At 39.3% G+C, this 16,212-nt stretch overlaps 1 protein-coding gene across 2 annotated transcripts in view; it reads left to right on the forward strand.

The window, feature by feature from the left end:
- TBL1XR1 (TBL1X receptor 1) overlaps positions 1-16,212 on the forward strand; it is a 103,921-nt gene that overhangs the window by 69,200 nt on the left and 18,509 nt on the right. Inside the window, exon 3 of one of the 2 annotated variants that reach the window (XM_032192939.1) lies at positions 2,052-2,119. The exons of the other annotated variant lie outside the window; for it this stretch is intronic. The gene's annotated coding sequence lies outside the window, so the exon portion shown is untranslated. The remainder of the gene's footprint in view (positions 1-2,051; positions 2,120-16,212) is intronic. 2 annotated transcript variants of the gene reach the window in all.

The following is a 16,212-nucleotide window of genomic DNA, read 5'->3' on the forward strand; positions in this document are numbered from 1 at the left end:
ATTGTCGAGGGGAAAGGAATTCCTCTTAAACCGGCTTCTATGCGGTGGGGTCACGCTGCTTCCCTTCAGGGCCTCCTTCTTTCTCCTACTTGGCATCATTTGGGGGGTAATATTAACTAGTTACTTGAAACAGGATTTACTATGAATGAGTGATACATGCTTAATGCAAATGCCAGATGCAGAAAGTTCAAAGCGTGTAAATATTGAGACTCGGTGCTGCCTCCCGTTTGTGGAACCGGCATCCCCTTTTGATGATCCTCTGCACTATCGTTCATCTCGGAGTTAAAATTTTATAACTGTTTTAAACTTTTGCTTCTGATTTTTTATTTTTAAATTCAATTTTAGCAGTAGAGTTGATATATATAATTAAATTTGCAGAACGTGATCAAAGCAGTGTGTAATAGCCTAGCAGAGAATTAAACCTGCATTAATATAGGTCGGGACCTTTTCGCTTCTCCTGGGCTGTGTCTGTAAGTGTTGCTACCCAGAGGGACCAGGACACTTTTCAAGCCCAGGCTGGTGGATTTAGGGTGTTTTTGTAAGCAACGGCAGAGCCAGTAATGTATAAACTGACTTTTCTTGTTTGGAAGCTGGTGATCTTAGTCTGCATTTACTTCTCATCCGTCTAGGTCCTAGCATTTGTTTCCCAGTCTGAAAAGGAGAACCATTAACGTGTGAAAACAAATGCTGAAGTCTGTGTACCTTGAGGAGCGGTGACGTTCCCCTTCTCACGTCTGCAGCTCTTGTTACTTCCAAGGCTGTCCCACCAGCTGGGGGGGCGCAGAGGAAAGAGCAGATCCTGGATTACTTGAACCTCTGGGGAATTTAATTAGGGAAAAGGAACATTAGCATATTCTGCAGTTCCTTGGTCAAAACAAGCAAAAAAAAAAAAAATATTCCAATGTTATTAAACTTGGTAACAGACTAAATAATGGAGGGTTTCTTAGTGATTGTTTTGAAAGTGATGTAAAGCTTTAATGCTACGTGCTGTTTAAGGCATGAGTTGCCTTTCTTGGTTTTAGTCCTTGTTTTAATGTTTAAAGGAGACATGTTTTAACTTTGGGAAGTTTTGATGTTATCTGTGATACATTTTGTGGGCCTTTGTAGCTGGAGTTTAGTACTTAAAAAATAGTATACTGTTTTCCCGATCTTCCATCTTGGGGCAAGATTTTCTGTTTTGCTAAGAATGAGCTGGTTCGAACAGCAGGTTTTGGATACGTGGCTGCTGCTGTGCCCAGACAGCATTACTGCACATTTTTTTTTTTTTTTTTTTTTTTAACCTTCAAGCCTTTCTCTAAATCCTGTAGTTTCTGTGAGATTACGGATGAAATCATTAGAGAGCAATGAATATCCGTGGTAGCAATCACTGTGTTACGTGAATGCAGGATCAGTAATTGTTCTGATCACAGGTGTATGAGGTACCTAACTCCTAGGGAGCGTTTAAGCTTTGAAGTCACTTGTGGAAATTAATTCCAAGAGGGTATTTTAAGGATTCTCCCATAAAGCACGCTCTTTTTAATGTGTTGATTTTAAACTCAGATCCAGGGTAGTCAATTCTGAAAAACACTGGATGGTTTGATCGTGGCCTTGTGATTCCTGTTTTTTATCTTTCTGTCGAAACGTTTTAGTTATATACATCAGCTAGCACTGGAAAAGCTACCACATCAGTACTTAGCAGTTTGTAAACTTTAATCTGGATTCTCATAAAGCTCCCATTTGTCAATATGAGCAGCCAAAAAGAACAGAAATTCCATTACAGCTAACGCTCTGTTCTGTGCTAGGGTTTTGTTTTCAACTAAGGGTGAGAAGAGAATAGAGTTGAAACTGTGCCTGTAATTTTTTTTTAACGTTTTCCATGTAAGTAATTCAAAGATGGTCTTTAATTTTTGTTGATTTATTTTGTTATGTAAACGTATGTTGTAACCCATAGGAAACTGAATGTTGTTTTAATGCTTTCAGTAGAAAGACTGGTAGAAAAATAGCTTTTATCCTTTTTTCATCCGTTAAAATAAATATTGATAGAAACTATCATAATATGGTTTGTGTTACAGGTGGTGTAATACCAAGGGCTGTACTGCTGCCACATCACAATATTGTGGGGTTTCAGAGAGTAGTTCTGGTAAGGACACTCAATGATTTATCTATTTATTTGTCATAAAAGTGGACTGATAATTTGGTACAATTTAGTATTAGTAATTACAGTTACATGCGTTTACAGTATATGTTAGGTGTTGGTTTTTGCAGTCCACTGAATCTCTACATTAAGCCTTCTTTTACTCAACAGTATTTTAACAGCTCCTCTTGGAGCTGTTATTGTCTAATGTGTAAATCCATATTCATTTTATTGAGAGTTGTTACAATATAACACATCAATTCACAGCATGGAAATATTAATAAATAGACCTTTTGACAAAACATCTTGTAAAAGGTATATTGTCTACGTGATACGTGGATCCTTAGCGTGTATCAACAACAACAACAAAAAAAAAAAAAGGGCAAAAGAAAAGTTACTGGGCTTTCGTTATCGTATGGGTCTGGTGGTGTGTTTTATTTTTTCTTTTTCCAAGTACTAATGTCCTGGCTTCCTAAAGGAAAATATGAGTATGTAGTTCAGAGGGCAAATATCCAGACTGTGTGCTGTTATCAGTCTCTTTTTAAGTTTAATGTACAGTAATGATTTTGCAATTGTTTGCTTAAAATGTATGTAACTGTAATCCCTCTATCACTCCTCTAAACTTCGCATACTTTTCTGAAACGTACTTTCTTATCTTCAGTCTCCTCTCTCCTCCATGGCTAGGGTTGCAAGGCAGACGAGATTACCTTACTTCTTCTACCAAAGGGAAAATTCATTCTGAACCCGTCTAGCAGCAGCAGTGCTTACGTATTGTGCAAGAGCACAATCGAGTGTTTGTTCTTTCAGCAGCAGCTAACTGATACTGCGTTTGTATCTGTAGAATTGTTAATATATGCTGTAATTTAACAAATGGCTTGTGGGTGTAGCAGATGTCTTTTCTTTCTTTTTTTCTTCTTAAAAAACTTTCAGGGATAGTGATTTAAGCAAGCCCTGATTGTGTACTATTTTAGGTCTATAGAGGGCACTCAAAGACAGAGGGAGTTGGTTTTAAAAAGCCTTATCTTGCAAGTAGGCCCCCACAGCCTAGAAAATGAAATTGCTGACTGTTCTTTATGGCCTTGCTCTTGCAAGGTACTATTGTACTGGCTGTGCTCCAACAAATCACTTAAGCAATTGAAGTCAACGGGACTGTAACAAGTTTGAAATATTCTTCTGGATTAATCCACAGCTCCTTGCACTTTCCCAGGTTCCTTTACATCTTCTAAAAACAAGATGGGGTACACACAAATTTCCTAAAGGGATTCCCTAGTCAACCTAAGGAACTAGTAGTAAGTCCAGCTGTGTTGGTTGCCATTAGAAGATGCAAGTGAACGGGTGTAAAGACTGAAATTATTTTCCCAGTTGTCGCTGCATTAGAGTGGTATAGCTAAAATAAGGTAGTATTCACAGTGTGATTTTTGCAGCCTTATAGATAGATAATACCTTGAGCATGCCCAAATAACACATGTAGACTTGCATTTGTTTCTAAATCTTGGAGTGGAAGAAAAATAGGCTTTCAGATTTATTCTAGGGCAATGGCATCATGAAGTTTTGAGTAGCGTTACTCAATATTAAAAGGCAATTCTGTAAAGTAAAAACATCTCAGTTTTATAAATATTGTAAGAAAAGAAAGATGATGGGAGCTCTTTGGAGTCTGAAAAATACAGAGAATTTTTCAAAATGTTGCGAGCAATTTGTGCAGTCCTTATTAAAGTATAATGTAATCTGACAAAGTCATGGACTTCTTCACCTCTATCATCTCTTGATTTTCAAATAACACTCCTATTACTGGAAATGGGTGAGCAGAATTTTTCACGTGTGGAACATGTGATTCTTGTGCTGGAGGTGACATAAAGATAATTTAGCATGGAGGGTTTCTTTTTTTCAAAAGCTGTCCTACCAACTTCCTTTAAATCTGAACTAGCAGTAGTTAATGTGGTAGCTTAATTCTGCAAAAGATAGCATAGAGGTCATTTATGGGACAATGTGAAGACAATTTGACTGCAGCTGCTTATGTAATAGTAGCCTCCAGTTATAAGTCATGATACATTTCCATCTCTGCTGATGTTTAACTTCTCCGAGCGAAACTGTTTTCCCTACACAAAAGATGAAACCATGATCATGTTTCGAACTGTACCAGCAGAGGAGACTGCTTAATTCAAAATACTGCCTTTTAATGGAGGGGGGAGGCCTTATCATGTAGCTGATGTATCTTCAGGTTTTGAATAGTTTGTTTCAAGGGGGATTAATTTAAAAATTTTTGAGTACAGATGTTTGATGTTGGCCAAGGCAGTCAGAAAGAAATGTCCTGGTTTTGAGCATCTCCTGCATCTACTGTACAAAACAACCAGTTTACATTTTTAAAGTTTTTTGGTGTATGTGTATAGGCATTCATGTAAGCATTTGTATACAGCTTTGAAGGGTGCTTCCCTCACAAAAACAAACAAACAAAAAAACATTATATACAACAGGTTGCTTTGGTATAGTTTTTTTTTTTATATATATATATATATATACACACTATATGCTATATGGAATAGTGTAAATAGCGTTCTTTTAACACATCTTTTAATATTTTATTGAAATACATTTTGTATCCCTCTACAGGTGTGTTCAGATTGTTTTTATTAGTCAGTCAAAGACCCTCTGTGCAGTGCCAACTGAGCAAGAAGGACATTTTGTTCATCTCTTTAATCTTCAGAGAAAACCTGTGCGATTTGCTTCTATAGATACAGGTGACTTTACACTGTGTAGGAGCCATCTGGGGCTGTTCATCTGGGCAGGCATATTCATAGCATCTCTGGGAATGTTTCCTTTCCCATACTGTAAATATATCTCTAGACTTAACCAATGAAGAATCAGATCTTGGCACTCATTCAGCATTGCCCATAGTCTAGGATAATCTGTTAGGTAAAATATTTCGTTTTCAGAGAACAAGGAAGGAAGCTTGTTTTTATTTTTCAGAGTGTTCAGTAAAAGAAAAGACTGCTCTTGATGATTGAGATACTGGAACAGCTCCCAGTAAAGAAAGGATATATTGCAGGGTATGGAAGATCTTGTCAAGGATGATGACTGTACTGTACGTATTTTCTGTGTTTTATAGGCATATCACCTCAGCATATACACTATTCCTAATATTTTGGCCAAAGACCCTTGATACAGCTTATCAAGGAGAGGGGGGAACAAAAACAAGCAGATGCTGAAGGTAGGAAGGGGGATTGAATCGATGGCTAGACGACCTCTGGAAGCATAAGCAAGTTTTTTGTTAAATGTATATACTTTTAAATACTTAGCACTGATTTTTTCAGTTATTTCATATGGAAATAGAGGTACAGCTAACATAGATTGAGATATTCTCTGCCAAAACACACAGTAGTAAGACCTAGGTAGTGTTTTTTTGCTCCCGACAACTGGAACAGCCAAGCTTTGAGATGCGGTACAGAGTGGGATGTGGAGATGCTGAGACTGAATGTGTATATGCGTTATCATGTGCAAGGAACCGGAAAATTACGTAAATTCTGGAGGGACACTTGCAGGCTTAAGAAACATTCTGACCCTTGTTGCACAGGTACTGGGGGGAGGTGTTTCTGTCATAGCTACCTGTGTCCTCGCAAGGGCCCCGTGTGTGCAGCTCACCTTGTGGGGTGCAGTGGCATGTCCCGCAGTGGAAGCCGGGCCATCTGCTCCGCAAGTCATTTCCTTGACTCATTCTAGAGCGTGTGTGGTGGAGACGACAGCTGCAGGAAAGAGATGATAAGAGAACGGTAGCCCAGGAATGCCCAATCTTTCATGTCAGTCTTTTACCATATGTTGCTTGTGCTGTCACAAGGGTTTTAGTTCTGCCGTGCTCCATCTGAGCAGTTACAAAGCTGCTGAGCAGTCCTTAACTCCACCTGCTCAAACACTGCTGCCTTGGATCCATCACCTCCAAAATCAGTTCTCTGTCCCACGACCCATACCACCAGACCTCCATTTGCCTCTGGACAGATGTTTCCAGACCCATCTCAGCACACTCGTGCTTGCCCTAGTGCCTTGGCTGTGCAGTGGTTCTGAGAGGTTGCTTGGCTTTGGCTTTATTTCTCTATTTCTTCTGTAATAGATTGCACCAGTATTGCAGAATAGTATACAGGGCAGTGGAAGCAGAAATGAAAATGCTACTTCAGTCTCGTTTTTTATTTTTAGGTTGTAAATATAAAACAAGACAATTGCATTGATCGTACTGTGTGCCACAGCACAGACGGGTCATTGCGTGCGGTAATCGTGCCTGTGGCTGATGCTTCGTGTGTTACCATACCCAGCCTCATTAGGAGGGTTAAGATCATGGTATTAAACTCCTATCAAAATAATTGATTTAAATTTAACAAATGAGAAGTTCTTTGAATATTTGAATGCCACAATGTAATGTCTGTCAGATAGTGTTTATTTATTTTTTTTTAATTTCATGTTTTTTGAGAGAGATGTGAACTTGGTCTTAGAAAGTACCCAAGGAAGACAAGTACTTGACTTCTAATGAAGAACAGGATGTAAATTTTAATAAGGCTTCTAAGTGTGTATGTGTTTCTGGAAAATTTAGCTGCCTAATTTCAAAATCCATCAGAAGTTAAATCTTGAGGTGCTAAGGTAAATACATTAGGTTTATGATCCCCTTTAACACTCATTTTTCTGAAGTCAATCTTTAAGTGGTTAATTCATTTTAATTCTTTCGTCTCCCTTTTCTGAGGAGTGTTCTGATACAGTTATTTCTTCCTACTTATTAGTCTTTAAAAAAAAAAACAACAACAACAAAAAAACTTGAATATGGTTACATACTCTCCTGGTGTACATGGTTTTGTTTGCATTGGTAACCAATTAGTTATTTAAGCTCAGATACTGCAATCTGATTGTTCTTATACAAGTGCATGCTAGCTGTAAGACAGCTTTTAAAGACCCCGAGCAGCAGTTTGCTCCTTTTTTAATACTGTTGTTGTGTTCAGTTTCATTAGACTTTTATTTGGGAATGAAAAGAAAGTGTTGTAGGTGGAGTAGTTGTGAGGAAAGTACGTTTTGCTTTGTAGATCAGCGATCTAATAATGCAGAGATAGTTGTAGCGATGTGGGGACAAACACATCAAATGTAGATTTACAAGTTCGTTTTTTTTAAATGTTCATATGGCCAGTTGCACATATATGTTACTTCTGGTTTTGCAGAAGTTTTTTTTTCCTTTTTTCTTAGGTTCTCAGCTCGTAATGGTTATTTACCCACATATTCCCACTGGTTCATTTAAGGCTACTTTAGTAACCCAGGTAGATGTGAAAATACTTGGGTAAAGGAAATAGAGTCGAGTTTTTAATCTGAGAGTAAACTTTCTTAAGCCTTCCTCATTCATGCATAATGCTACAATCAATCGTGGGTTACATGTCTTTAAATCTTTTTGGTGAACATCTTGGGGCTAGAAAAAACTTGTCAGCTTACATTTAATTTATTCCAGGCTTTTAAGATGTGTTTCATGGCTATAGAGAACTTTTAACACTAAATATGATCAACGTTGGCACATATTTTCAATACCAAATTCCACCGTTCAGCTGCAGTGACATTCTCAACATGTTTAATATCTGGGTTAATATAGAATAACATGTCTAAAGCAGTGTATTTCTACTATTGACATTCATAAGTACCAATCTACCTGTCCATGACTCATAAGTAATATTGGCCTTGTCCCAAGTAGTCAGGAGGCATTATAAAAACGTACTGTAATACTAATACCATTAATTCATTGTTTTCCCTATCTGAAGGGCACAGTTGGCTTTTTGTTCAGCGCAGTTAGGAAAAAAAAAAAAAAAAGAGAGAGAAATAAATCAGGCTTCCTCTCCAGTAAGTAGCAGGCTCTGATGTAGTTGCTCTTAATGAACAATCACTAGAGCTGGGGTGATACCTTTCATGTTAGTGGTTTATATTTTCCTGACTTGAAATTGTAATAAGTTGTAATAGAAAGATCTTCTCTGTGTCCTGTGAGGTTGCTAGATTTTTTTCTTTTTATTTTCCATACTCCATTATTCTGTTTTCTCATAGCGGTTTTCCATTTCACCCTCTGTTTTTCAGAAACAGTGGGCTCAGAGCTGTTAGTAGTCACAAAACATCTGCCTCAGGAAAAAATTGGCAGCTTTCATGCACTCACAAGGGAATCTCAATAAATTATTTGTTATCCCCAAACTAGATGTTGCCAGAGTACATCATTCCAAAACTTCTTTTGTCATGGGAAAGGTATATAAGCCTAGGCTTAATAATGGGGAAACAAGTCAGTTTAATTTACATTTAGAATAGGTCAACACCTCTTCACCTGCTCTGTGAGCGGAACGCATAGTTAAATCTTTTTTTTTTTTTTTTTTTTTTTTTTCCCTCCATGATCAAATTTTATGTTTGTATCCCCACTGCAGAAGTTATGTGCTATGACTGATAGCCCAAAAGCTTTTCTGAAGTTGTGTAGCAGCCAGGAAAGGCATTCAGCCAGTCTTGTGAATCCTTTACTCCAGACAGGTTCATGGGACAACTCTTCCCTCTGCCACGTGCTACAGGAGACGCTTTTCTTGCTCCATGCATGTGGTTAGGATTAGTGTACTTCTGTTAACTTCCATGTCAAAAATAAAACCTGTACTTGATGCTAGCTCTTGCTAGAAAGCTGAGGTGAGCGCTCAGGCGTGTACACCGAGGGCAGGACATGCAAGGGGGTTGGTCCTCTGTTGGATAAGGTTGTGTAGCTGCATGTAGGCCTGTGTAAGAGTGGTTGGTTTTAATTTGTCTTTTGGTGCCGTGGAGTTGAGCGGAGTGCCCAGCCACGGGCTGCAGAGGCCAGCTCTGTGGGGAGGCTCAGGCCTGCTCTGCTGGGCGCCATGGTGCCCCAGGCCTGTGTGCCGCTCTGCCTGCCCCACTCCTGCACCCATGCTTGTGCTGCTGGCTTGTATCTCTGCTGGGCTTTGTTGTTCTGGGCAGGCACAGCTTTGAATCACCTTCTTTCACTGTTATTATGGGCAGCATTCAAAAAAAAAACTTTGTAATGAGAAGCCCTCTGTGGTAAATAACACCGAAGTGAGTCAGGCAGAGGCCTGGTGTCCTGCAGGTGCTTCGGGATGTGGCTCAGGGTGCAAGTCTAAACAAACAAGGACAAATAAAATGAAAAGAGTTTAGGTGGAATAAAACTAATGGGTGTTAAAGATTAATTGAATCTTATTCAAATACTAGATTTTATTGTGCAAATTGTTAGCAACCCATCTCATGTAACAGAAAAGCAGGGAAGGAAGAACAGAGAAATTACTGAAGGATGTACAGATAAATTCAGTGCTCTTGCAAGTGTTCTGAGAGATGAATGCAGGAGAACAGAGTTAGTGTAGGCAACGTGTGGTGGGGAGGTGAAAAACAGGGCAAATGCGTGACCACAGGCTCAAGATCGCATGTCAGATGAGGAGGTGAAAGCCAGAAGATGGATCACCAGCTTGAAGATAGCAAATACAATGGATAGAAGATGTAAAAGGTTGACCATACTGTGAAATGCAAGAGGAATCCGTAGATCTTTTGTGAAAAAATCCCTGGTGGAGATAGGGATGCTCTTCTAGGCATGTGGAGATACCTTTCCACAGTTTGCTGTGAGAACTGCAGGTGCTGTTCTGTTACCTTCAGGTAGCAATATAAATATATCGGTCATAACAAACAGAATTGGTGCCAGGCTGCATGGTCACTGAGCACCATTCCTCAAAACAACAAAGTTGAAAATCAATTTATTACAAAAGGATGCTAAAACTTAAGTAGTTTGCATTGACAGGTAAGCAGCATTAGTTCAGGATCAGAATGAATCTTCTTTGTAACCCATCAGTATGCAGGTCAGCAGCATAGTGAAAAACTGTGTCACTGTTAGTGCACCAATATCCATCAGCTCAAGCGATTGATGTAGATGTAATCACTGTCTCTAATAGAAGTGAAGTCAGGGTAATGGAACATTGTCACAGGATCAATGTCTCCTGTTTTGAAAATAAACCCCCTCAGCTTTGCCTTTGCATTTATGTACCAGCAGGCGACCATATTATTCAATTCAGTTGACACAGTCCCTTAGAGCTCTGAATGATCTATTGTGGGAACACCAGGAACAACATACTGGAAAAAAAATGGAATGTTCTTGATCAGGCTTACAGGCCATGGGATTCAGTGGGTTTTCCAGCAGTGAAAATGAGAATAAATCAGCTGAAAGCACAAACTTAGCACGGTACAGAGATCATTAACTCCATTTTTAGCTTCAGTAGTTTGATTTCTGCCCATTCTTGATCAAGAAGTTTGAACCATAGCACTTGTGCTCATTTTTTGATGATGTGTAGTCACAAATAGAAGACATTTTTGGATGATGCCCCTCCCCTCCCTTAGTCTCAGCAGAAGCTCTTGATAAGGCTTATTTTGACTGATTCAAGTGCTCTTCTCATTCACTTATTTTCTCTGAAATTCTTACACAGCTTGATCCAAGTGAGGATTAAGGGGTGTGCTCCCACATTCATCCATAATTAATTTTTCACTAGAGCTTTATGCAGCACAGAACATTAGCAGTCCTATATTTGCATGCTTAAAACTGGGTGGATGTTTAAGAGGTGTATTGCATTGGATTTTATGCAACGTAGCAGGTAACACTTATTCCAATTTTATTTTTTCTTGCATTTGATAAATCTATTGCTTTTATATGTCTAGATCCAGAGAATATCAGCAGGTTGCTATTTCAACCTGCTTATTCAGTGAAGTTCTTTAGCAATTTGACAAAGCTTTCTTGAGGCAGGGTCTATATAGTTGATTGCAAAAGTCTTAATTTGTTTAAATTAGGTATTCCTGAGGATTTGTAACTTGGTCTAAAGGGACATGGCCTAAGAATGGAATCTGCAACTTGCTTGATACCACTGTTTGTGTGATGGCCCCCCAGTAAGAAATTTTCCATTCTGGGGGCAAATGTGTCTCTCTCGAGTAATGCCAAGCATTTATCAGGTGCTTCCTTCTCCCGTACAGAATACATACAGGTTAGTTACTACACAGAACCTAGAAGGTGGCTTTTGCTGGTCATGTTTTGAAGTAATCCATACTGACCAAAGCTATACTACTGTTTCCTCAGGTAAATGTGCTAATTCTGGTCAGAGCTAACTGCTTCTAATCAGTTTTAGAAATGCCACATTGCCAGTTTTGCTGCCAGGAGCATTTGGCTAGCTTGTGTACAGGACACTCTGACCATGAAGATCCTTCCCATAGAGCTGCTGGTTCTTCCTATCTGAACAGTTGCTTTGGTCTGGATTAGGTGGTCCATCTATATTTTCATGTTTGGTTGTCTTTCCTCATGTCCTCTGAAAAATGGTTTAAGTATTGAAAGAGGGGTGTGACTTTCTAACTAGTACTTCCTGGACAGTTTTAATTTTATCCTAGTTTTCCTGCATCAGTGGATTTGAGCTCTGTGCTTAAAAGCCCCCTCTTTGTCTGTCTTCACTGGAGTGAGACGGGATGTTTGGTTTTGGGATCTTGTGGAGAGTCAAGCAGGGATTGCTTTCATAAAGTATTCAAAATTGGGACAAAACTTTCTTTCTGGTTACTTTGCTGGCATATGGATGTATGTTCTAAGCAGCTGGATTTGACTTCTAAATTTTGAAGGAATAACATTTGGTCCTGAAGAACGATGTACTGAAACTACTTTCATTTCAACAACTATGCAATTATCATGCAGTGAAGTTATTTTGGAAAAAATGCCTATTTTATTTGTCCCCAAAACTGTTGAAAGGTTTTTAAATTACTGGTACGTGATTTCTCGTTGCTATTCTGACATAGGAAATCAGGAGAAAAATCTCCCACCTGCCTCTCAACATTTCTTCTTGTGGTGCACTGTAACAGGAAAAAAAAATTTAAGAACCTAAACAGCGCTGAGTAGCAGTAGCTGAAATATCTCCAGTCATTGTAGGGATTTACAAAAAAATGACTGCCAAGAATCACCATCAGATGTCCAGGAAGCTGTGTCTTTAACTCCAGAAAGCACGGAAGTTGCAGCTTTTTAGCCATTGCATGTGTGATATTGAATATACTGTCACTGGTCTCTGCTGGAACAGCCAGAATCCCAGTCTCCTGGGTCACACAGCATATGACTTTGGGGAGGAGATTCATAGTTCAGTAATTAAATACTACTTTGCTCTAGGCAAAACCAACAAATAGGCTTCATCTGCAGCTTATTTTGCAATAGTACTCGGGACTGTGCTTGGTGTTTCTGGGGATTGAGTACTCAGATAAGTAGACAGTAACTGTTATTTTTAGCTGAGGGTTTGGGTGGTGATTTTTTTTTTTCCCCTTTCAGGGTTGTAATTCTTTTTCTTCAGAAAATTGGAAACTGGCTTTGTCATCTCGTATGCTTCATACTCTCAAATTGGCACGGAAAGACAGAGACTGTTGCCATAAATTAGGTCACTAAAGCTGAAGTACAGAATACAAATATTTATTGCCTGAGCTAAGGAAAACAATTCAGATGAGGAAAGGAAAATTTATTTATTTATTTTTGTATTTGGAAATGAAGCTGTGTTCTTGAGATTAAAAGTAAAAACAAAGCACTAGAGTTAAAAGATGAACATGTAAGAAGCATCTCTTGCTCTCTTGCTTCAAATTGCTTTTAAGGAAAACTACCAAAGGTTGACCATACGATAAATCACGAAGAAGGTTAATTAGGTAGAATTACAGATTTATTTTTTTATGCAGGTTGACATTTGACATAGATTATTGAGAAGAAAAAAAAAAAGGAGAGGGCATTTAAAAATAGCAATTTAGAGATAAAGTAAAAATGCATACAATGAGATAATGTTAAAATGTATTACAACTGAGCTTACACATGTAATTTTAAAAAAGTTTTCCTTTAAATTCAAAAGATTGGAAACAATTCCTAATCACAGATCTATCAGGTAGTTGGAGAATCCTAATAAGGGCTCATTCTTATCGTGTGCTGCCTCTCAAATGAAGGTATGAAAGAGCAAATGGGGTTGTTTAGAGCATTTAGTCAATACAATTAAAAGAAGGAAAAAAAACATGTAAAGGATGAGGAAATGTTCATTCTGATTGAAATTAATGTCTAATAATATATGCAGGACATCCAACATCCGTTTAAAATATGGGGTTCTCCAGTTTGCTGTCAGGTTCAGCAAGGGTAAAGCAGAATTGTAATAAAACTATCCAAGGGACTTGTATGCACCTTCAGGTTGTTGGGAGCAATTAAAAGACTATACGTGTCCAGGTCAGTTGATAGAATTTATTTATTTTCGGACTATTATGGTTAAAGAAAAAAAAAAGGAATATTCTTAAGCAGAAAAAAAAAAAGGTACCCCTGTGTATGTGTATATAAGCTGACACGCTGTTTGTCAGGTTTCTTACGGAAGAGGGAAAAGGTAAAGGCACTAGTGACAATGTTTTTGTTGTAGGAGATTTTATTGTGTCTGTATCCAGGCTTCTGTTTTCCATGGATAAATGTAGCAGCCTGTTTATATCCGAGCATTAAACATTTTTCAGAGCTGCCCAGAGCATTAGCTGTTCCCTTTAACATATCATATTTGGTATCAAATTAATGATTGGTATGTTTGGGGGAATTATTATTCACAGCAGCCTGCCAGGCTTCTCTGTTATCCTACCTAATTAGGATGTGTTAGAGCCCACCTAAAACTGCAGAACTGTTTTTTCCTTAAGCTGTTGTGTGATGATAGAGTAAATCTAACTGGAGTGAATCTACTATATGTTATAAAACTGTGATTAAGAGATAAAAAGTGCTAATCTGATGTATAAACTTTCTCTGCCAGCTCACGTTCATTTAAGAAAAAACAACCAACTATTGGGCGAGGTGCCATATCAGATGGTATCTGTTCTCTAGCATTTGGCATGAACCTAGAATAAGAGTACAAAGCTAGCGTAAACATGTATAGTAGAATAATAATTTGTCAGAAACGCAGTCAGATTTGTGCTGTTGGGTACCCACTAGTCTGCACATCCAGCGTTCATGATAGTGGAGCTTGATCACACTAGAATGGATTCTGCTTGTTACCCAAAATGTTACCTAAAGTATGAAAGCATGAGGATTGTCCTCGAGGGGAGGAGAAGCCCCTGTAAGACGCTGCAGGCTGTTTTTTGACTTACAGTAGTCACGCTGCAGAAATACAGGCATGTTTTTGCTAAGTGGAAGCTAAGTTGGAGTTGGTGTGCAGGCTCTGGGACAAGAAACCTAATTTCCTTTGAAAAAAGTAGCTTCTAAATGACTTTTTGCTTGATTCCAGCCATTGATTCACCACTTGATTGAGTTGGGTCAATTTGTCAAAGGCACAGACATGCATCTGTTTTATACTGATGCGTGATGCACCGAGTTTTTGACTAGATCTTGAGGCCAGTGTTAAGTATGGACAGCTGATTTTTTATTTTGGGGCTGGCATCTTTTATGCCTGATTAATTTTGGCAGTTTGGAGACTTTCTGTAGTAACATTGAGAATGTCCTGGGATACCTTTGATTTGAATTCACTGTAAACCAAGGAAGAGCATTTGAGGAAAATGTGGAATTGTTACAGGGCTGCATTGGGGTAGACTGCCCTAGGCTGGAATTTAAAAATGTCACAGTTGGTTTGGAAAAACTTGTCTTTTGTTGCCTTCTGGAATAGCGTCTGAGTTTTCAGTGATGTTTCTGTAAACAAGTGTTGAAATGCAGGAGGAACAGATGAGCAGGGTGCGCGTTTGTGTGCTGCTTTCAGGTGGGTTTGCACTGAACTGGTCCCAGTGAGGTCCCAGGGCCTGCAAGTCCACAAGTGCTTTGGGCATGTTCAGCAGGCCCTTGTGCACATCCTGGGTTCGATTCTACCCACAAGGAATTGAGCTCACGTGCAGTGGGGCTGCTCCAAGGAGCAGAAGAAATGTCAGGGCAAGCGGGAGGCTTCCCTTTAAAAGCGTGCTTGGAACCAGAGCAGTAGTGGGGATGTGTCTGCCTGTTTGCTTTTCCTGTAAACCTTTGGCATGTTTTCAGGAAGACCTGGAATTTTTATTAGGGCCAGAAAAAAGGGCCACAAGAATCTTGATAAATTTTCTGAATGTATTTGGAATACGTGGTCACAAGTATTTTTAAAAAAAATTTAGTGGGCCCTTTGCGAATTAGGCTGGACATGGAAGACTGGTAGGAATTCTGTGTCAGTTCTACTTACTTTTGGATGTTTTTTTTGTCTTTTCTGTTATTTAATTGTATCTAAAATAAAGAGCAATATCAATATGCTATTAATTGCCCCAAACAAATAGTTAATTGCACACAGGAACAGCAGATTTGGGGAAAATAAAGTGCCATTACTGATGTATATTTGTTAGTACATGGGGTATGTGTGTACATGCATGGGTACATTCACACATAAAGATAAATCTACTTCCACCCCTCTGATTTTTCTTATTTTCAGTCTTTCCTTCTCTCTTTGTTTCTGTTTACATTCATGTGATGCCACTTGTCTGAAATCTGTCAGCTCCTAAACAAACTGAGAAACAGCAAACTGCGGGGCTCATTGACGTTGTGGTTGAGGTGAGTCCCCTCTACACCTGGGGCTGGATGGGGGCTCAGGTTGTTCCTGCTCACTTACTTTCCCCAAAGTCCCGTGGGGAGCTCCTGTGGGAAGGTATAGGGCAGCCTGGTCCCCAGGGCTGGTAATAGCAGTGTTGTAGCTTCCCCATCACGTGAAACAGAGGTCACGGCTGCTGCTTCAGATGGCCACACGACTGGCAACTCAGGCTGTAGGTGGCCACGCTACAGGGCCTGCTGCTGGGGCTTGACCTGCTGCTGCTGCTGGGCAGGCTGACAGCCAGCCTGGCATCAGCCTTGCGTGTGTCAGAGGGGGAGAGTTATCCTGTCCCCTCCTATTGTGTGTCTGCTGTCTCCTCTCTTCAGTTTGACAGCTTGCTTTGGGGATGGAAGGAGGCTTTTTGGCTTTGCTCGTTCCTTCCACAATTCCTCCCTTGGGTGCCATGGGTGTGCCATGGCTCTTGTGGGGAGAGGGCGCTAGGAAAAGGCTTTGCAGGACAAATAAACAAGCATTGGAAAAATGGATAAAGCAATATCTTGATTTAAAAAA

The sequence above is a fragment of the Aythya fuligula genome, chromosome 9 (assembly GCF_009819795.1).
Source record: "Aythya fuligula isolate bAytFul2 chromosome 9, bAytFul2.pri, whole genome shotgun sequence".
Taxonomy (NCBI): domain Eukaryota; kingdom Metazoa; phylum Chordata; class Aves; order Anseriformes; family Anatidae; genus Aythya; species Aythya fuligula.